This window comes from Kogia breviceps, chromosome 10 (genome assembly GCF_026419965.1).
Source record: "Kogia breviceps isolate mKogBre1 chromosome 10, mKogBre1 haplotype 1, whole genome shotgun sequence".
Lineage (NCBI taxonomy): Eukaryota > Metazoa > Chordata > Mammalia > Artiodactyla > Physeteridae > Kogia > Kogia breviceps.
The window spans coordinates 89449174-89471188 of record NC_081319.1 but is presented as its reverse complement, the minus strand read 5'-3'; the positions used below and the strand labels follow the sequence as shown (position 1 = coordinate 89471188).

Sequence of the window (22015 nt, the reverse complement as noted above, 5' to 3'; positions counted from 1 at the left end):
AAAACAGCTACATGAGGTCAGTGGAGAGAAAATAATAATTTTCATACACAGGTCTATGCATTACCCTTTTCATTTTGTCTACAATTTTCAATGGAAAAAATTGCTCCTTATAATTAAATAAGAATTTTCCTTAATGAAATAAATAAAAAACAAAGGCCCTTAGGATTGCTGGTGATGCTAGTCAGGGCACAATCTTTAAGGGGTGGGGGGTGGTCCTGTATTTTGTTTCTCAAAGTGTCTTGTCCAGTCATATAGTCGAAGCTTGGAGAATCAGCACACCTTAAAGCCGTAGTTTTAGCACCATAAACTCTTTTTTTGTGTGTGTGTGTGTGGTACCCGGGCCTCTCACTGTTGTGGCCTCTCCCATTGCGGAGCACAGGCTCCGGACGTGCAGGCTCAGCGGCCACGGCTCACGGGCCCAGCCGCTCCGCGGCATGTGGGATCCTCCCGGACCGAGGCACGAACCTGTGTCCCCTGCATCGGCAGGCGGACTCTCAACCACTGCGCCACCAGGGAAGCCCCATAAACTCATTTTGTTTAGTTTGTTTGGCTCATCACAGAAGTTTTCATTCCTAGAAGAACACTGTGACCCGTTGTTTCCTGTGGCAGCCAATATTAAACAGTGATAGAAAATTGATTGGAAGAGTTTTGAGCCCTGTTTTGATCCATCTCCAATTTATATACATATACTTAATCGGGATTTTAAAAAGAGCCTTGAATAATGACACTCTAAAACTTATTTCCACATTAAGAAAGAGTATTCTAAAAGTTCACTACTCTTGGGATTGTCAGGTAGATTCATTTCTTACCTGTCATGAATATGTTAGCTTTGTTTGCAATATTTGGTAATTGGTTAGAATCAGTAAGTTTGACTTTTCATTACCTGGTTACTTCTGGATATGTCTCTGTTAATATGGCCATCAGAGGGAATGGAAAGAGGGAAAATACCTGCAAGGTAATTATTGGGTATTACGGTAAAATAGCAACGATAAAATTGTTGCAGTAAATATGATTTTTTTTTTTTTTTTACTTTAAGAGAAAATTCAGTAAACCCAACTGTGTATGAAAACACAGCCAAATCAGTATACTAAATTAGTAATGTTAGCTAATCAGAAACAAACATGTGCCTCATCATACTCCTTTGGGGTTTCTATATGGGTATTCTTCCATTTATATATATTTATTTTTTAACCAGACATACTGACTCTATATAAAAAATATATTTCCCCTTCAAAGCCCCTTTGGGCTTTCCTGGTGGCGCTGTGGTTGAGAATCTGCCTGCTAATGCAGGGGACACGGGTTCGAGCCCTGGGCTTGGAGGATCCCACATGCCGTGGAGCAACTGGGCCTGTGAGCCGCAACTACGCAGCCTGTGCATCTGGAGCCTGTGCTTCGCAACAAGAGAGGCCGCGACAGTGAGAGGCCCGCGCACCGCGGTGAAGAGTGGCCCCCACTTGCCACAACTGGAGAAAGCCCTCGCACAGAAACGAAGACCCAACGCAGCAAAAATAAAGAAACTCCTACCCCCAACATCTTCTTCTTCTTCAAAAAAAAATATTTCCCTACCGTCGTCTGCTTATAAGCCAGCTGCTGTTGTTGCTTTGATACTTTCCATTAAGACCTACTTGTTCTTTCCCAGAGGCACTGGAAATGTTCACTGTGGTGTGAGTCATACTGATGGCTCCTTTCTGTTAGAGGATGAATCAGTGTGGGTTACATAATTCCAGAATGGTTTGAAGGAGCAGAAGAAATGGCCTGTGTCTATCTTCTTATAGTTCAGTCCATTCCAGAAATCTATACACAAGAAGTAGTCTTTTCAATCTAGACCAAAGGCTTCTTCAAGCGCTGTGATTGTCTTGGATTCATAGTAGAAGCAAAACATGAATAGAATGGCCAACATAAAGTTATATTTCACATGTGACTATTACCCTAGGATGATGATATACCATTTTTTCAACCTGTGTAAGAGAGAGTCAAATTAACTTAGTAAATTAAAAGATTATATCAAAGGACCTTAAAAGAGAAGAAAAAAATCTATTTTTTATGATTGGAGAAAATATAAAATTATACAGGGTAGGTGAAATTTTTATGTCATTCAATTTTGTTAGAATATAGCAAGCCAATTAGATAAAATTAAATTTCAAGCTTGATTGATTTTTTAAATATTCATTTTAAGCACTGCGTTTGGTGTTTATTATATTATACAGGAAATACCAAAGAACGTCTGCAGCATCCAGGAATTAAATGAAACCTATACTGCCAATAGCCTAGCTGGGGCTTTCGATAAGGTATTATGACATGTCTATATTATGCAGCACCATAAAATGCTAAACATACATAGAACACAGGACTATAAGTTTCAAAAAGCACATACTGAAAACTAGAGTGTTTGGCATTTATAGCTGGCTAGCACAGGAAGATAATGAGGAGTTTGATACCTTGGAAATCATAACTATGAAATATATAACAATAGTTTCCCATCAAGATGGATCATATATCATGCAATATTGGATTGGAGGATAATTCAAGTCTGCAGTGCAATCTGCTTTTCATTTCAAGTAAAGGGTGATGGAAGCCATAATTTACCCAGGTAGTACTCATGTGGGAAATAGTGACAAATTTAGAGCAACTGATGACAAAAAAATCCACATAGGAAAAACATGAAAGATTTAATGTCCTCTTGGCTCCCAACTTTTTTCCCCCTACTATTCTTGCCCTTCTCCATAAGTGGAAAATCTTTGTGTTAATAAGGTTTCATGATGAAATACAAGTATTTCTTTAAAAATATAACAGGACATATACAATTATTGGGTAGTATTACCCAAATAGTTGATTGAGATAAAGTGGGATAAATCATTTACATGATAGTATCAAGGTCTCCAGGAAAATCTGAATTTAAATAATTGTCTACTAAAATTACATCCCATGTTAAGATGTGCAATGACTCTTCTCTTATACACCAATTATTTCTTTATCAAAAAACTCTTTTATGTCATATAGAAGTGGAGTTGAGGTGGCATAGGACCAGCATTTCTGGATTTTGAAAAGAGCTAAATGACTGATATTCTGCTTTGATTTTTCTTTTCAAGATTTAATAAAATATTGAGAGACAGTAGGAAGCCAGGAGGAATTGTTAGTGAACAATAGAATAATCCTTTGTGATCTGACAAAATAGTGGGAACTGTATGGTCTTTTCTCCATCATCTATGTAGGCTTTGGCCAGCTGTCACTCAGGTTCTCCATCTTATACCTCTAGATGAAAATACACCTAGTTAAAGAGATGGCTAGAGGGAGTTTGGCAGTGTGGACCTGAGTTCTAGCTCCATCTCTGACCTTATTTCCTTTTTTTAAAAATAATATGCAGATATCTCTCCACTTTAGATTTTATTCCTAAAATCTAAAGACACTATACAAACAATGGAGCTTTTTTCTTTTCCTTTATTTTTTCTAATTAGTCTAAAGCTTACATTCCTAGCTTCATCTTCCTGAAAACCAAAACAAACAAACAAACAAAAATTAGTTTGAACCAATAATCAAGAGACAGGCCTACCTTTTCATATCTGATGACAGTGGAATCATTTTAACACTTTAACTTGCAGTGCTTCGGTTTTATGCTTCATTTGTACTTACATATATGGTCATAGTGGTAGCAAAACATATTCTAGCCTTTCAATTATCAAAGCTAACATGAGAAAAAATAAAAATGAGGTTAATATAAATTCTCAGTCAATTTTGTTTGGTGTTAAAATGTTTGCAAATTTGTATTTTTTTAATTGTGGGGGGAAGACATTGTTTCAATTGACTTGGATGCTTTGGTTACTCTCACAGATAACACAGAAGGTAACATAAATTCCTGCATAAAGTTCCAGTGAGAGAATGAATTTATGGTTATGACCAGGGGTCAGGGAGGTGGGGGGCGAGTGTGTTGGGGGGAGGGATAGAATGGGAGTTTGGGATTGACATATACAGACTGCTATATTTAAAATAGATAACCAACAGGACGGTATAGCACAGGGAAATTTGCTCAATATTCTGTAATAACCTAAACAGGAAAAGAAGTTGAAAAAGAATAGATACATGTATATGTATAACTGAATCACTTTGCTGTACACCTGAAACTAACACAACACTGTTAATCAACTATACTCCAATAGAAAATAAAAATTGAAAAAAATATTATTTAAGCATACAGGATCATCTTCCCAGTGTTCTTTACAGATTTTTAAACTTAATTCCTCTTATTTTTACCTAGGGATTGTTTTCTAAAGAGATTACAAAAACAAACCAACCAAACAAAACAGTTGTCAAGATGGTTGACATTTTGAATATTGTATTTTAATTTCATTATAGTCATTTTCCCCCTTAAAGTCAAGTAACCTTAATTTCTTTTACATTATTTTATGTCCTCTTTGCCAATTATGTAATCATTTCAGATATTCTACTTGAGTGTCTTTATACCTATTCAAAATCATTTCTTTCATCTTATTCATGCTTTTAAAAATTTTGAACACAAATAAAAAGTTGTATGACGTAAAAATAATACCAAAATTAAATCTTTTAGAAAAGCTATCACATAGCAAGCACTCACAGAGAAGGTTTAGGTTAAATAGGCTTACACTTCAACAGCAGGGCTTAACTTAGATTTACATGTTTACCTACTTATAAACACCCTGACTTATATCACAAAGGAATTGTCAGAGCTTAAAGAAAATAAACATAAAAAAGAAAAAACAAATAGTTGAGAGAGAGAGTAAAGGGACTATAAGGGCTACACTTTAATAAACCTCTTGATGTATGAAGTATAAATATATGTAATAGACATACTACAGTTAATAAAGGGTATGTCACAAAGCTTTGGCCTCAAAGCTTTTGGCAGTTAAAAGGGAACGCATATCAATTACAAGAATCACAGTGTTCCTAAGATTTAAGAATGAAAAAAAAAAAAAAAAAGAAAGAAAACCATAATTCAGGAAAAAATATCCAAAACTAAAAATCTGAGAAATTTCTCTCATACCTCTCATAAACAGGTATTGGATAATGAAATAGAAATATTCCTACAGTAAGTATAATGGCAATTTTATTGGACCATTTCTTATGGTGCTTCTCAATACAGACAACTGGCATAAAGTTACTGGACAATTTAGTGAAAACCAATAAAAATGGTGTCAGACATTTTGGTTCAATGACCAGCTCTTGGTTTGGTCCAAAGATAGAGTCAAAATATATAAAAGAATAAATATTTAGCATGCCAATCAATCCTACATCTACAAATAATTCCCCATAGCCCACGTTTTGATAAGGATTAAATAGCAAAGACAAACAATTTCACCTGCCTGAAAGAACCTGTAGAGTACCTATTGGGTACTGCAGATTAAGTGCTGAATCATACTCCTCAAAACTCAGTTAACAAAAATAGTCTTCATCTGCCTTTCTCATCTGAGATACAGTAGGACCTAATCTTAAGAAAAGGTATGGAGAAGAAATAATGCATTAGCCCAAAGGAATAAGTGAAATCCCCCCTTTTATTTAGGGACCATCAACCTTAAAAACATGTAGTTCTATTCTACTTGTGTGGAAAATCTGTCTCTGGTTAGCCACAGACTTCTTTAAGAGAGATAAACTCAAATTCCAGTAGAATCAGTGCTACTGATGTTAACAAAAGGTGGACATGGACTGTGGTATTCATGGCAAGATGTGTTTCAATAGAAATAGTTGCTTTTAGTATATTTGAGGTCAGAACACCAATCACATTTAGTAACTATGAAAGTGATTTGAAATGCACACAATGCTATAAATATAGTTTTGATTTGTTTGGCTTTCCACAAAATTAAAAGTGAAATGCTACTACTCGTTTGCCAGACATATCAACTATTTGGTCAAATTCATTTTGAGGGAATCTGGAGAATGTTCCGTTGCTTTAAAAATTGCCTTTTTAGAAGAAAGAGTAGGCTTGCTCCACATTCCCACACCCCAGGAGAGAAATGGTATAGAATAGAATTCTCCTGGAAAATATTTCCAGGTCTGTATTCTCAAGGAAAAGTAATTTCTTATTTGCCCCCTCAGCTCCCTTCCAGGGGCCACACAGCAGTTTTTTTCTATGGCTTTTTTTCCCCCCTTCTGTAACCTTTCATTCTCACAGCACTGAAAGAGTTTAAACAAAAATGACTTTGTTTGGTTCTGCAGAATTAACACGACACTCAGGCTTATTTCTAATTGACTGCAGATGGTTTTTAAGCAGAGAAAAGCCTCAGCCTTGTGTGCATAATTCTTACACAGTCCTAATGGAGAGAAGTAAGTCCCCAATTAGCAACTTTTTAAAGTCATATCTGGCTATGTGCTGCACAGACTTTGTTTTTTGTTGTTGTTTTTTGGTTTGGTTTGTTTTTTTCCAATTTTCCAAGGGTGTCCAGATAGAAGATGTTTAAAAATCTGTACAGGGAAGGCCACCATGTTTCTAAGAAACTTACAAAAGAAGGAAAGCTAAACTAATCATTGTGGCAGTGCATTTATGTCTCCCCTCTGCTCCTCTGCCTTCAGAAACAGAACTTAAAAAAATTCACAAAAATGTTGATCTCTGCACAACAGAGCAGCAAGCTTTGGAGGGAATGAGGTCAACTGAAGGGTTCTGTTTTGACTGTCTTGAGTCTGAGTTGCTGACATGGACAAACCTGTGAAAACCAGCTGAAGAAAGGGACACTCTGTGTTCTTTCGACTCCTGGCTTCACCAGTTTGCCAATAAAGATGTTACAACCTCATTGTTCCTTCCAGATCCAAGGCTATGTGTTTAGAACAGCAAGGTTTGAGGCTGCTTATGCTGTCTTTTTAAAACATCATTTTGATTATTGAGAACCTCAGAATTAGGCAGTTTGTGTACAATGTCTCTGCTCCAGAGGCCTGACTGTGGAACTGACTAGGGAAAGAATGCACCGCATGGCCCAAGGAAATTTGTGTTTTAGGTAGAGGGGGTGTGTTTCCTATTTTCTTCTTTCTTTTTGGTAAAAATTTCAGGACAGTTAAGCAAACTTTCAGAATATATGATTACATCTAATGTGAAAATACAGAATCCCCAGAAATTACACATTCATGATTGAGAACAAAACATTTGAGTGGTTAGAGGGAGGGGATAATAATGCTAATGAACAGACAGGTCAGCCCCTGGTTTATACTTGAGATTAGATTTAGACAGATAGTCGCATAAAGAAGAGGATTCCTGACTTTCCCCAGCATCTTCAGATCCTCACTTAACCTGTTGACATAATAGTCTAGCCTGGAGTCCTCTTGCTGCCTTCCAATCACTGGGTTTTTGTTGATTTCAGTAATACACTTGCATTTTTATAAAAGTTCACCTCCACGTACAGCATCCACACTAGGTTTTAGTGACCTAGAAAGCATGGACTCACCATGGATTTTACCTCCATGGGATTATTTTCAAGGATTCGGTTATACAATCCTTCAGATTCTAATTTAGGTAGAGGAAGCATACTTTGGCATATGGTTTAAAATAAGACTTTTCAGAAAAGCTTTAACATTTTGGGGGAAAAGGACAGAAAGATATATTAATCTCCTTTTTTTAGTAATTTATGATAGACCTTCCAGGAAGGAAGAGTCCAAGTAGATTACAACTTTGAGAAGCTAGAAGTGGAATCTGACTTCTAGAGAAGTGGTTCTCTTGCTCAAGCAATGTTTATGAAAAGAGAAAAGTCATGAGAGCATGTCTTACTGCTTTTTTGCCACATTGTAGGAAACTGTTATTAATAAACTATTTATCTCATGAAACATTAAAAAGGTAGGAATCTCTGAAATTGCCTTAATAATAAGACACTTCCTGATAGTTGGGAAGTTTTAATGGGTTTAGCCCATCTCTATACATATGAGAAGATTTGGGGCTTTAATGATAAATAATTAGTATGATATCTAAAAGCGGAAATAGCAATATGAAAGTCTAGGAGAGAAGAATCGTTGGAGACATGAGAGATGTCTTTATAAATACCATCCACTCAAGAGTTCTTACAGATTAAGAGATGTTAAGCTTCTATATGCCAAGTATCATACCTGTCTAACCTGTTATTTTACCAAGCAAAGGCCAAAAGGATTTGAATATAGGTGTTAACAAATTATAAAATGTATATAACATTTAGAAAGAAAGAAAACACCAAAAACTCCAGAAAACCAAACCAACACCTGCTTCTTTCGAAGCTTGAAGGAAAGGGGGATTATTTTCGAAACATGTTCACATTCAAATAGCAGTAGAAAGACTTGAATTATCCGTCATCAAGGAAAACATTTTAAGCCAATTTCAGCCAAGAAGACTAACTCAGAAGATTGTAACTACTGAATAGTTGTGGTTTGTTTTTTTTTTTTTTCCACGCAATACCGAAGAGCTTGGGAACACTGCATGTAGGGATTTATATCCATGAAACAAAGCCTTTCCCTAATGCCTTCAAAGTTCAATATTAAGCAGTTCCAAATGCACTTCATTTTTGGTTTCTTTTCCTTCAGGTTTCAGTCCCTGTTTGTTACCTGCTCTGTGTATTTACCTCGAAAGCACTATAGTGAATAGCTTTTAGCTGAATAACATCGGCTTTTAAAGGGAATTCATAGGGTGCTATTCTCAGGTTATCTTGTAATTCACTGCTTTTAATGGATGGGTCTTTTTGTTGAACTAAGGATTTCCGACCTTTAAGACTGTTAGTATTTCTAGGTGATATTTACTCTGTTGATCTCTGGCTTTCATTGTCTCTTTGCACTCTTGGTGTGCAGTTTCTATGTTTAAACTAGTGATTTCATGTATTCTGAAACTAAGCAATCCCTTTGGTTTGTATACTTTCTGGTCTGGGCCTATGGAAACACTCTCCTAATGTATGAGAGAGATGTTGAAATCTTGGTTTCAGATAAATTCTAGTGCTTCTTGTTGGAGGAGAGGAGTCCCTTGATGTGGCTTAACAACTCTGATTTATTTTCTATTTGATTTTTGTTCATTATAGCTCATAATATCAGGTTTTGGCATTTCAGAAAGGAGGAAAAGAATAAATGTCTACAAGAGCTTCACACTGTGGTTTATTTGCTACTTTCTGGGAATGATGAAGTCTAAACTGGTACACTTAAAGTAATGCTATTTATTCCCCAGGATAATATCAGGTTACAAACTATCTACCAGATGGTTTGAGATCAATTCTTCTAGGCTGGGGTAAGGTTGAGAGGATATGCCTACAATTACCAGTGAAATATTGTTCAAAAAAATGCTTAAGGAGGTTGTAAAGGAAAGAATCAAATAAAGGGGTATGTGAAAGTGGAAAGGGTCAGTGGAAGGAACACTTTCTATCTTAATAATTTGTTCTACACTTATGGGCTCATCATAAGCCCATAAGCAAGGTTGAACCTTCAATGACATCACCTGGAGTTGTGAGACTCACCTCTTCTGCTCTCAGCCAGTCTGCCTGGATCCCTGTCCCATGGAAGAGCCCCTGGAATGAGAAGTTGGGATGGGAGTGGCATGATGAGTGATTCACTGCCCCCTAAAGGGGATGCGGTCCAGTCTTCCCCAATGACGCCTATGTTAGCTAAGCAATGCCGTTCGTGGAGAACGTGGAAACCTCTCAGGAGTCTTCGAAGAATAAAAGCAGTAATCAAAAGTGAGTTACTTAAGCAGTCCCAACAAGCAAGAAAATGCAACAAATGCCATTCCATTTACTGGCTTTCAAAAATTGAAAAAAAGGAGATTTAGCACCAAAGTGCATTTAAGCAAGAAAAATCAAGACAGTATAGCCGAAGCTGGGGGAGGAAGGAACACATAGAGTAAAAATTCCCTCTGAGCCCACGGAAAGCAATAAGAGTTCTCATTTAACCTCAGAAAATGACTTGAGAATCACTTGTACTTTGAAACGATTCTAAATTGCAAACTAATTTCCCAGTGGGATATGTTGATGGCCTACTGTACAGAGCATAAATAATGAGTTTGCAACCCGGACCCCAAATAAAGCAATGCACATTCGTGGAATTTATGAACACTTTTTTTTCCCCATCTGACATTGCAATGTTAATGCTCCCAGTTAGGAGTTTTACTATGTCAGCAGGTGAATTCCCTGGTAGTAAATCGAGCTTTAATGGAACATGCTGGTAGGAATGATTATGCTGTTGCACTGTAAAACTCCGGTGTCAGTATTAGACTTCTAGAATACTTGGACACAGCCTGCTACCTACCCTGATTGCAGATGTTCTTGGCTGTTTGACTTTTAATGCTACACTTCAAATTGGCCATGACAAAGTAAGATTTCTAACTTATAAAGAATTTTAGACCTGGAAAATATAATAACATCTAACCAACCCTTCTTTTCTATACAAGAAAGAAATCTGAGGCTTGAGGAGTTACATGACTGGTTAGATGATACCCATTATAAGTGGGAGAACTGGGGTGCTAACCTAGACTCCTCTGGTCCTTTACTGCTCTGTTTCTCTCTTGAGGATGCTGCCTTTTGCCAAAAAAAAAGGTGAATGCAATAAATTTTATAAATGTGTTTAAGAAAACCAGACAAAAATATGAATCTGAAGTATAACTTCATAACACAAAACAAAGCATACAAACTGTTATATCTGAATATTCAGACATCTCTGACTGGGAGACAGGCATACAATGAGAAGTCTACAAGCAAGTAATAATAATAATAAAGATAATACTAGACTGGAGGTCACTGCAGAGTTTTTATGATGCCTATAAATAACTCACTGAGGTTAAGACCAGACGATCCTTACCTGCCTTCAAAAGTGAAGAAATAGAAACAATCAACGTTTCTTTTTTTTTTTTTTTAAGACATTTTGCCCTTAAATACTCAGCCTGTATCTCTTAAGAACAAGGATATTTTCCAACGTAACCACAGTATATTCATCACATTCAACACATATAACATTGATACAATACTAATATCTAATAAATACTCCCTATTAAATTTTCTCCAGTTGCCCAATAATGGCCTTATGACTCCTTCCCCTCTCCCCTACCTGGATCCCATCAAGAACCATTCCCTTTATTTAGTTCTTATACTGCCTTATTTCATTTTCTTCTTTTTTTTTTTTTAAATTTTTGATAAATTTTTAAAATAAAATTTATTTTTTTTAAACAGCAGTTTCTTATTAGTTATCTATTTTATACATATTAGTGTATGTATGTCAATCCCAATCTCCCAATTCGTCACACCACCACCACCACCACTTACCCCCCTGGTGTCCAATACATTTGTTCTCTACATCTGTGTCTCTATTTCTGCCCTGCAAAGTGGTTCATCTGTACCATTTTTCTAGATTCCACATATATGCGTTAATATACGATATTTGTTTTTCTCTTACCGACTTATTTCACTCTGTAGGACAGTCTCTAGGTCCATCCACATCTCTACAAATGACCCAATTTCGTTCCTTTTCATGGCTGAGTAACATTCCATTGAATATATGTACCACATCTTCTTTATCCATTCATCTGTCAATCGGCATTAAGGTTGCTTCCAGGATCTGGCTACTGTAAATAGTGCTGCAATGAATATTGGGGTGCATGTGTCTTTTTGAATTATGGTTTTCTCTGGGTATAGGCCCAGTAGTGGGATTGCTGGGTCATATGGTAATTCTATTTTTAGTTTTTTAAGGAACCTCCATACTGTTCTCCATAGTGTCTGTATCAATTAACATTCCCACCAACAGTGCAAGAAGGTTCCATTTTCTCCACACCCTCTCCAGCATTTGTTGTTTGTAGATTTTCTGATGATGCCCATTCTAACTGGTGTGAGGTGATACCTCATTGTAGTTGTGATTTGCATTTCTCTAATAATTAGTGATGTTGAGCAGCTTTTCATGTGCTTTTTGGCCATCTGTATGTCTTCTTTGGAGAAATGCCTATTTAGGTCTTCTGTCCATTTTTTGATGGGGTTGTTTGTTTTTTTAATATGAGCTGCATGAGCTGTTTATATATTTTGGAGATTAATCCTTGTCAATTGATTCATTTGCATATATTTTCTCCCATTTTGAGGGTTGTCTTTTTTGTAGTTTGCTTTGCAAAAGCTTTTAAGTTTCATTAGATCCCACTTGTTTATTTTCATTTTTATTTCCTTTAATCTAGGAGGTGGATCAAAAAAAGATCTTGCTGTGATTTATATCAAAGAGTGTTCTTCCTATGTTTTCCTCTAAGAGTTTTATAGTGTCCAGTCTTACATTTAGGTCTCTAATCCATTTTGAGTTTATTTTTGTGTATGGTGTTAGGGAGTATCCTAATTTCATTCTTTTACATGTAGCTGTCCAGTTTTCCCAGCACCACTTATTGAAGAGACTGTCTTTTCTCCATTGTCATTGATGTTTCTTAAGAAAGGCTTATGTTCCATGTGGCTTAGGAAGGTGTAGCCTGAGTATACTCAGCCATAATTCTTCTGAGATCATTCAGGTGTGTCTGTACTGTGGAAGACATGTGGTTTCCTCCACAGGAGTGATGTCCAAATTCTTAGCCACTTATCCCAGTGTGTTTACTCTGCTACATGTTATGGATTCTGCCCCTCAAATCAGTTCCATTTACACAAACTTTGTCAAGCCTCCTGCCATTTGCATAGCTGGCAAATAGTGTTGCTTTACTGCACCTTCTTCATTAGATCCCCAAGCCTAAAAGTAAGATCTGAGTTCTTGCCCAGCATGAGGATTGATGCCACCATTTCAAAGCTGTTCCTTACCTCATTGGTTCCTTTTCCTCCTCTTTCCATCAACTATTTTAGTCAACTCTCTTTTCAAATCCCCTACTTAATTTCTTCATCATCATTCTTTATAGATAAGCATCCTTTTCCATTTATATTAAATAGTCAGTCAAGAACACCTCAAACTGCCACCCATCTCCAGCACACTGTATCCTAGACCATCACCCTCTCCTTTCCTATACTTGTACTTCTATTGTCTGGATTCTATCACATTTTGCTCCGAAAGTTATCCACTCTTTTCATACACCCTTTATCTTTCAACAAGCAAACATGTTTAAATCTCTTAAATCTGAGAGCCAGAAGAAAAGCAGAAACAAAAGACTTACTTGGCCATGTATCTCCCTTTAGCTCTTACTCTGCAAAACTTCTATAAAGAGCAACCTGCCCTCCTAGCACTTCCACACTTCTACCCCTTTCTTGTGAACACACACCTCGGCCACCCCACCCAGATACTTTTCACCAAAATTGTCCATGACTTTCCAGATACTCATGTCAAATAACATGTTTAATTCTTCAACCTACTAAGCTTCTCTACTGAATCTGTTCCTGGAGAACATCTCCTTCTTGTAACCCCTCTTCCTTTGGCATAGTGACTCTACTTTGTCCCGATTTTCCTGCATCTGTTCTTGACAATTCTCAACAGGTTTCTGTTTCTATCTGTTATATGTTGGTGTTCCTCAGGATTACATCATTAGTCTTTGTTTTTGTCCCATTTCACCCAGTCTGTTTGGGTGAAAATATGGATCTCATGGCTGCAACTACCATTTGTATAACTCCTAAATCTGCATTTCTAATCCAGACCTCTCTTCTGTGTCATAGACAAATATGTTCTACGGTCAACTAAGCTTCTTTTGCAGAAATTTACATATACATTTCTATCTATAGAGATGCAAATCTGGAGACAACACATTCTTAATTAAATCTACCCCATCCTTCCATGTTCTTCTCATCTTGAGTGACATATTCATCCACCCAGTTGACTAAATCAGGTAACCCAAGGATGTGCTCTTTATTTCTCACTCTTCCTTAAATTTTCAATCCAGTTAGTGACAACAATTCTATGTATATTCTCTCATCTTAATGTCTCTCAAATCTTCTGCTTCTTCACTATCCCAGCTCCACTGCCTTAGCTCAGACCAATCAGCTCCCTCCCAGATTATGGGTTACTGAAATGGCAAGCTATGTGGTTTTTCTGCCTTACCTACGCCTTCCTCCCAATGTAGATCGTGAGATGAAAAACATTCTTTGAATGCTCCACATTACTAAGGTTAAAAGCCAACCTTCTTCATATGACAGTGAAGACTCTGACATTTCTTGCCTCTCTACCCTACAGTCTGGAGCACATGCTAAATTGCCAGAAAAGTTTGGCCTCTCTCATCTCTATCACAGCATTTATATAGAGCATTGTTCTTGGTGTTCATCTTCTCCCTTCTCCATAAGCTCCAAAGTGGGAGATAGGGACCATGTCTTTTAACATGTCTTTGCTATTAAGTATTCAGTAATATTTCTTAAGCAAACAAATGGCCAAGTATCTAAAGTACATTATTATAATTGTGATCATACATTCTCAAGTATATGCTTTCATGTATTTTTAATCTTTTTGCTCCATTATATGCATTTACAAAATATCAAACGGTGCATTGCATTTCTTTTTCAATTCTTACCTAGTTCTTTAAGCTAATAATAAATGTATTAATTAAGGACTTATTTTTTTCTCAAGCATGTTTTATTACTTTGCATTAATTTACTTATTTAATTTCTTCAGTAACTACATAGATAGTTATTCATCTTCTCTCTATTTTATATGTGAGAAAACTGATGCAGAGAGAGGAGCAGAGTAGAGCTTGGAAGCCAGAGGATGGGGAGTCCACAACCTAGCTTTTTAACTGCTCTGACATCCTGCCAGAGATCAGTGTTACACTGTCTTGGGGTAGTGCTTCATCCTAGGTTTCCATTCTATTCATTCTTTTTTTTAAAAAAAAAAAAACATCTATAATCTAGGGTGATTCTTTTTAAGTTGAAGTATAGTTGATTTACAATGTTGTGTTAGTTTCAGTTATACAGCAAAGTGATTCAGTTATACATACATATATATACATATTTTTTCAGATTCTTTTCTCTTATACATTTGTTTGTACACTCCTTAGAGCTTGATTTTCACAGGTTCAAGCACCAATTGCAATACACTTCCCAACTTGAAGATGATGCCTCTTCTCAAGACTAGCCTATTCTTGTTTCTAGCAGTCTATAATATGTAGCATAGGTTGAAGAAATGTTTAAATACAAAGTGTAATGAGAGGATTAAGAGAAATAGCTATGTATGAGTGGCAAAAACTATTAAAATCTAAAAGTGCTTAAACATTCCCCTCAGGATCCAAAGGCAGTAAAAGATATTTAAATATATTTAGGACATCTATCCAAAGGGTGCCGTAAAAGATATCTAACAGTGATGGAGCATCTTTTTGCATTTTTTGGTATTTGTTGACTGAATTACGAGTGAGGCATAGGCCAATCAGTGCCCATGACATGAAGCGCTCTCAATACGTTCATATGCCTCCAGAGTCACAAAATCCAGAAACCTCCAACTATTATAAAATCTTTAAAAATAAGGTTTAATATTTTTATTCTAAAATAGATGCTTCCAAGTGCTAAGTTCTTTGTAGAGTATTATGACTTGTGTCGGGGTAATGGTGACAGAAGGAATAAATCTGTTCATTTGTTTATGCCCACAGTTGGAAACAAAGTGAGTATCAGCCAACATAATTCAGGTGACATTCAGGGACATCGTCCTCCCACATGAAGCAGGATTTCATATTTGCAGAAAATATTTATCCCAAGCTGCAAGCAAAATTACACTGACTCTTTGTTTCAGACTATTAATCACAATATTTAGGTAGGTTGCAAATGCCAAGTCAGGTGTCTTTCAACACACTGGAAGAATGAGGAATGTAATGGAAAAGATTATGCATTCTTAGAAGGGCTGCACTGATTTATTCAATTTGTAATGGATATCAGTGGGATAGTAGCATAGTCGGCACTTACCAACTTCTGACCAAGCAGATGGTCATTTTGTCACTGGCTAACTTGGCTTGTTCAGTGTAGATCCATAACAGTGTGATCTGGCCACATTTGTCAAAAGAAGCTGAGGGGAGTGGGGCATTTGGTCATCTAGTCTTCACATTTGCTTGAAGGCCAAGTGGAAAATGCAAAGACGTTTTATTGTCTGAACTGTGACTGTGTCCTGAGCTCTACAATGAAATTCAAAGTCAAATTACTTTCTCTTAACTCTCATCACAGCATGATTTTTAAATTAAAAATAAGTGTTTGCCCTTTCCTTTTTAGTTGCTAATTATCCCTGTATGTAAAAGGGATGAGAAGTTAAGCAGCAAAACCCAGTAATACAGACTTTTTTTTTGGTGGAAAGTAATGTTTTAAATTAACTCATTTATTTCTTTCATAAGCCTTTGTTACTGATACCTACAAAGTATCTGTCACAGAACTGGCCAACAGGAATGCAAATACAGAGATAGCTCCTCTGCTTTCAAGAAGGTTATAATTTCTTGGAGAAGACACAGAAAATTAGGTTACAGTGGAATATAAGTGCTTTAGCAGTAATATGAATAAACTCTATGGAAAACAAATTTTAAAAACTTACACATTTTGGGGTTTAGCTGATAGCCTTATAGAGAAGAAATCTTTGCCTTAATCACTGAATAGAAACTGACCTTAAAAGGGGGTTTGCCTTGTATAGGAGTGCAAAAACATTGCTTCAAAATGGTCTGATCTATCTTTCAACTTCTGCAGCTGCAGTGGAGGGTGACTATGGAATTGGGAAGGTGAAAAAGGAAGTGACCTTTCTACTGGATCAAAGGAAAAACCTGGGTGTAAATGACCTTGAGCTTTTATCTCAGAAGTTATTTTTATTTCATCTCAATTTGAGGAGATTTATAAATCTCTACCCATCACAGACTTGAAGTTGGGATGCATTTGCAAACATTTCAAGACACTGGAAAGATTTCATACCTTTCAATGGCTACCAACATTCCTTAGATTTAGGCAATAGAAATTAGGAATCAGATTTATCAAAATGGTTCAAACAAAGAATTGTGATTAATATAGGCATAGAGGGCTCATGGATGAAACTTGACAAAACTGCAATTGCTGAGACTGAGAATTCTACACTATTTTCTTGGAGGGTTTCACACCCCAACACAGCCAGTCTTTCACAGACAACAAAAGAAGCCAGAGAATTATAATGATGAGGAGCGATCCGAATGAAAACCCCTGTTAAGACCCCTCATCCCATTACTTCTAGATAAGGTGACAAATACCACTGTGAGGTGGCAATCCCATTTAATAGGTTGCAATTATACCTGCACATCACTTACTTTTCACGTTACATATGGCCCAAAGGTGAATGGTGTATTGTTCAGCTGCACATTTCTTGGCATGTCAGTGTCTCTCCATAAATATTTACAGGACGAATGAGTGCACTGTAAATTGCTCATTCCACAAAGTACTTTCCTCCATATTAATCTTTTATTGGTTATGATAAAGTTCATGTTAAAAGAATCCCTTCTGCTCTTGTTAAATACAGGTCTTAGAAGGGAAAGGATGTACCAAAATTGTGTAGCTACTACTGAGTTATTCCAGTTCGATAGACCATGGAAAGCAGTTCTGCAACAGAGGTTCTTCAGTTGGAGAGATCCTCCTTGTGGAATTGCTTCCTTTTTAACCTACAGGTCTTGCCGTTCTATAAATACAGCTTAAATTTATAAAAAATATAGCGATCTGAGTTCGGTAGATTCTCACAGTGCATGTGAGATTGATAACTCTTTCGGTGAGACAGGAGTTTTACGTGGGACCCAAAAAGCTGTCATGAGTGATATATCTATAATGACTCTTGTGGAAAAAGTCACTTCATGTGTCTCTATCTTTATTAATTACCAATGGAGACGTTTCTCAAAGTCCAGACCATGTTAAAAAACAAAGAAAGGCATTTTAAGCCATTTTACAGGAAAGGAGAGCATTTAAAAGTTTTAAAAAAACTATCAGAAGATAGCTTAAATTTTACAATACCCATCAAGAATCCAAATAACCAAAAGCCAAAATAATCCAAATCTGACATTGTATCTACTATAATTCACACTATTGATTTCAGACTAGCAATAACATCCTAGTTCTTCCTGAACCACAGAATAAAAACTAAAGTTAGAATAATTTATTGGTATGTATATTTGATAATGTTCTGTTTATGTGTGAATATTGGTCCATCATATAAATATTACACATTCATTCACTCATTCAAAAAAGCAAATTTTTTCTACTATTTGAGAGACAGAATGCTGGATACTGGGGATACAGATAAATTGGCTGCACTCAAGCAGCTTAAAATCTAGTGAATTAAAACTGGAACTTTGTTTTGTCATGTCACTCTGGCCCATTGACTGTCACATTTGACTAAGATGATGGATTCACAGCCATTGTGTAAAAAAGGTGGGGAAAAAGGACATCAGAAAGAAGGATAGGAAAACAAAAGTCCCTTTATCGTTTATATTAATGGCAGCACCTTATTAGTAGTATTATTTTTACAAAAAACTACTTTTTCCATCAAATTGAAAACCTGCTTTTAGGATACACCAGGCCAAAACTCATTCAAGAAATAACTACAGCCTCATGGTGGTAAAGAAAATTCCAGATTCAAGGCAACTGAAATCATAAATAGCTCATTGCTCAACTTAATTGTTCTTTCTCCTCTCAATACTGCCTGTTAACATTTTGCAATTGGAATGCTTTCCATCTGTGCCTTTACTTGAAATGTGTGAACACCGTTGATGAAAACTATTACCGCTGTCTTAGTCTTCGAGCTACTTTTTGTTGACACACTCACAACCAGAAAAACATTAACTCAGTCATACACTTGATGTAATGTATGCGTTATGTCCCATGTTCAAATACACACATGCAGAAATAGTATCCGCATACAATTATTGGTAATTGTGAAAGTTGTATTGGGTTCTTTTAAATATTCAGGGTAGTATTAAATGTAAAGACTCTAGTGTATTAATAATTAAAAACAATAGAACATTAATTTAGCAAATACTGGTTCTTGATACTGTAAGGCAGGCGGGGCTTGTGTCGACTCTTAACATATCTCGGGGCGTCAGCTGTGATAGGGTGGCTGCTGTTAGCGTTCTGGGCTGCTTCTGATGCATTTCTTGAATAAGCACCAACAATGGCCACAGCCGCCCTACCCAGGCTCTGCCCCAAGAGAACAGGTTGCCTCTGCATCCCATGGCCTAGTTTTCTCCCCAGTCACGGCCACCCTAGGTCCAGTGCTGTGCCATGATGTGGAATGAGCGGGGCTGGAGCATTCACTTGGCTTGGGTTGGGGCATGTGTCAAAGTGGTAGCAGGAAACCAGACAGCTGCGCGAACAGTCCTTTCTCCACCCTCTCCGCTCTGCCTCCGGGGCAAACCAGTCCACACACATGCCTCATGAGTGGAGTCCAGCTTCCCACAGACCTCCTGTTAGTCCTCCAACCACACAAGGGGGCTCATCTCCCCTGTTTAGGAACCCAGGACTGGGGTGCCCAATCTGTGGCTCTCACTGCTCAGTCCCCACCCCACCCATAGCAGGTCTCCACCCACGTAATCTTCCTTTTTCTCTGAGTCCCCTCCCAGGGGCAAAGGTCCTGACCTGAACTCTTTTCTTCCCTTCCTACTTCATTACCTTTGGATCTTTCTTGCAGCCTTGGTTGTACAGGAGTCTTTTCTGCCAGTTTCCAGTTAGTTTTCAGTGAGAATTGTTCCACATGTAGAGGTATTTTTAATGTGTTCATGGGGGGAGGTGAGTTTCATGTCCTCTTACTTTGCCATCTTGATTGATCTCTGGCCGTGCTTTAAAAAAAATAATTTTGAAAATGGTTCTGATGAACCTAGGGTCAGGACAGGAATAAAGACACAGACATAGAGAATGCACTTGAGGACACGGAGAGGGGAAAGGGTAAGCTGGAACGAAGGAGAGAATAGCATGGACATATATACACTAACAAATGTAAAATAGCTAGTGGGAAGCAGCCACATAGCACAGGGAGATCAGCTCCGTGCTTTGTGACCACCTAGAGGGGTGGGATAGGGAGGGTGGGAGGGAGACGCAAGAGGGAGAGGATATGGGGATATATGTATACATACAGGTGATTCACTTTGTTATACAGCAGAAACTAACACAACATTATAAAGTAACTATACTCCAATACAGATGTTAAAAAATAATAATTTTGTAGCTAATTTTATTTATGATGTCCTTTCTTAAACCCCCCCTTTCTAAAACGACTCATTGAAGAACTTTCATTTACATAAGTGTCTTTATCATGATTATTGCCCACACATTCCCTTGATGTTTATAGTCTGCATGTACAAAATAAACTATGTAAGATACCAAAACTTATAATCAATGGAACCATTACCTATTTGGTTCTTCCATTGTATAACTCATGCTTCTGAGTTTCTCTATTATTTTTTGAAAGGAGATAACAAAAAGTTCTTAGTAGATAGCACAGATACCTCTAAACCCAAATGATCTAAATATTCTATGTAAATATCCACTCATTTAGATGGAATATTTGTGCAGCTCAATCAGTGGCATATAAGCCATTTCTATGCTTGAATAGATTTGCAGCTGATTACATTTGTAGCACACAGTATCTCTTCCTGGGGAATATGTTAAATTCATGTAGGTATTTTATGATGGTGGTGTGTAAGCATGCACAAGTCCGTGTGTGTGTGTGTGTGTGCGCGCGCGCTTTCAACACATACCTCCTGTTTCTCTGGGATTATCCAGAAAAGCGTTTTCCAGAGAGCTTTATTTCTAAGCTTCACATGAACATCTGGAGATTTCAAGGGGAAAATGATTCCTCATGGATTGGTTTTAACAAGGTGGGTAGCACAAACTGAAAGGGATTAAGGCAGATAACGTGACCCCACAACAGTTTCCTCCCTTATAAACGTTTTAAATCACTGACCAGAATTTTAATTCTATCTGCTAAGTAATGCAGGTCCCCAGAGCAGAGGTTATGCACGCCGCCACAGGTTGGAGTCCTTAACTGCTTTTTCATTACATTGTCACTGCAATTTCTGCTCGCCTCTCTGGTGATGAAGCAAGGCACGTTTGAGTCCGATGGTTAATCCTTTTATTTATTTTTTCAATAGGAAAAGAAAGCATGATTTTAAAGACCACTTGACCATTGCTGGATAAGGACAGCCTTATAAAACTTAGACCCAAATATTCTTAACTTATCAATTGACATATTTTAGAACAGTCTCCGGTTCTTCCTGCTACACTGTTTTGGAATGACTTAAGTTAGTGTATTTACATATAATCCTTGGAAGAAAGACGATCTTTCCTTAACAAAGCTGGAGTACTCATTGACAGGCAGCAGAGATGGGCTGTGTTAATGTCAATTTCTTTACTTTTTATAAATGCCACCTGTGTTACCAGCATTGATTTGAAGGTGATGTAATTTTCTTGCAAATCCATTCATTTTATAGGTTTTTGGCAAGCCCCACTGCTGTGTTGATTAGATATAGTAACTGTGTCTATTTAAACAGGGTTTTAAATGCTTGGCTCGACTTTCTGTATTGGCTGGATAATGAGACATATAGTAGATGCTTTAACTTAAGGTTGTGCTAAGCAATGATTTGACACATAGCTTAGTGTTTAGCCATTTGTGATAATAAGCACTTTAATTGTGGAGTTAATTGTAGGTACCTGCAAGACATACCTTTAAGTGATCCTGACAAATAAGATACAGACTCTCCACCCTCTTTAGGTGGCTTTTTTCTAACAGTGTTTCTCAAAGCGCAGCCCTCAGACGAGGCGCAAAATCGTCATTTGGGAACATGTTCGAAAGGCAAATTCTTGGCCCCAGCCCAGACCCACTGAATAAGAAACTCTGGAGATGGTGCCCAGTAATCTGTGCTTTAAAAAGCCGTCCTGGTGATTCTTCTCTTGCTAGTTTGAGAATAACTGGTTATAAGAAAATCCCTGACACACAGTCCTGCTATATTTTGGCACCAAACAATTCAATATGAGTCACTTTTATAATTACTCTTAATGAATTAACCTTCTATATTGAAATTATCAAATGCTGGAAAATCATTTAATATTAATGAAAACCTATCAGTTATCTCTTAATTTTTGAACATTTATCTTTACACTGATAGATGGTGGCTTATTATAGATGTATTAGGATTGAAGTTCAGGGTGAGGGAAAGCAGCTAATTTTCTTTATC

General features: G+C 37.1%; 1 long non-coding RNA gene across 2 annotated transcripts in view; it reads right to left on the bottom strand.

The window, feature by feature from the left end:
* Window positions 1-15855: 15855 nt before the first annotated feature.
* Window positions 15856-22015, bottom strand: part of LOC136792030 (uncharacterized) — a 140586-nt gene continuing 134426 nt past the window's right edge. For both annotated transcript variants that reach the window (XR_010835139.1, XR_010835140.1), the window contains 3 exons: window positions 20540-20673; window positions 19455-19621; window positions 15856-15970 (listed from right to left, as the gene is read on the bottom strand). This is a non-coding gene — a long non-coding RNA (uncharacterized lncRNA). The remainder of the gene's footprint in view (window positions 15971-19454; window positions 19622-20539; window positions 20674-22015) is intronic.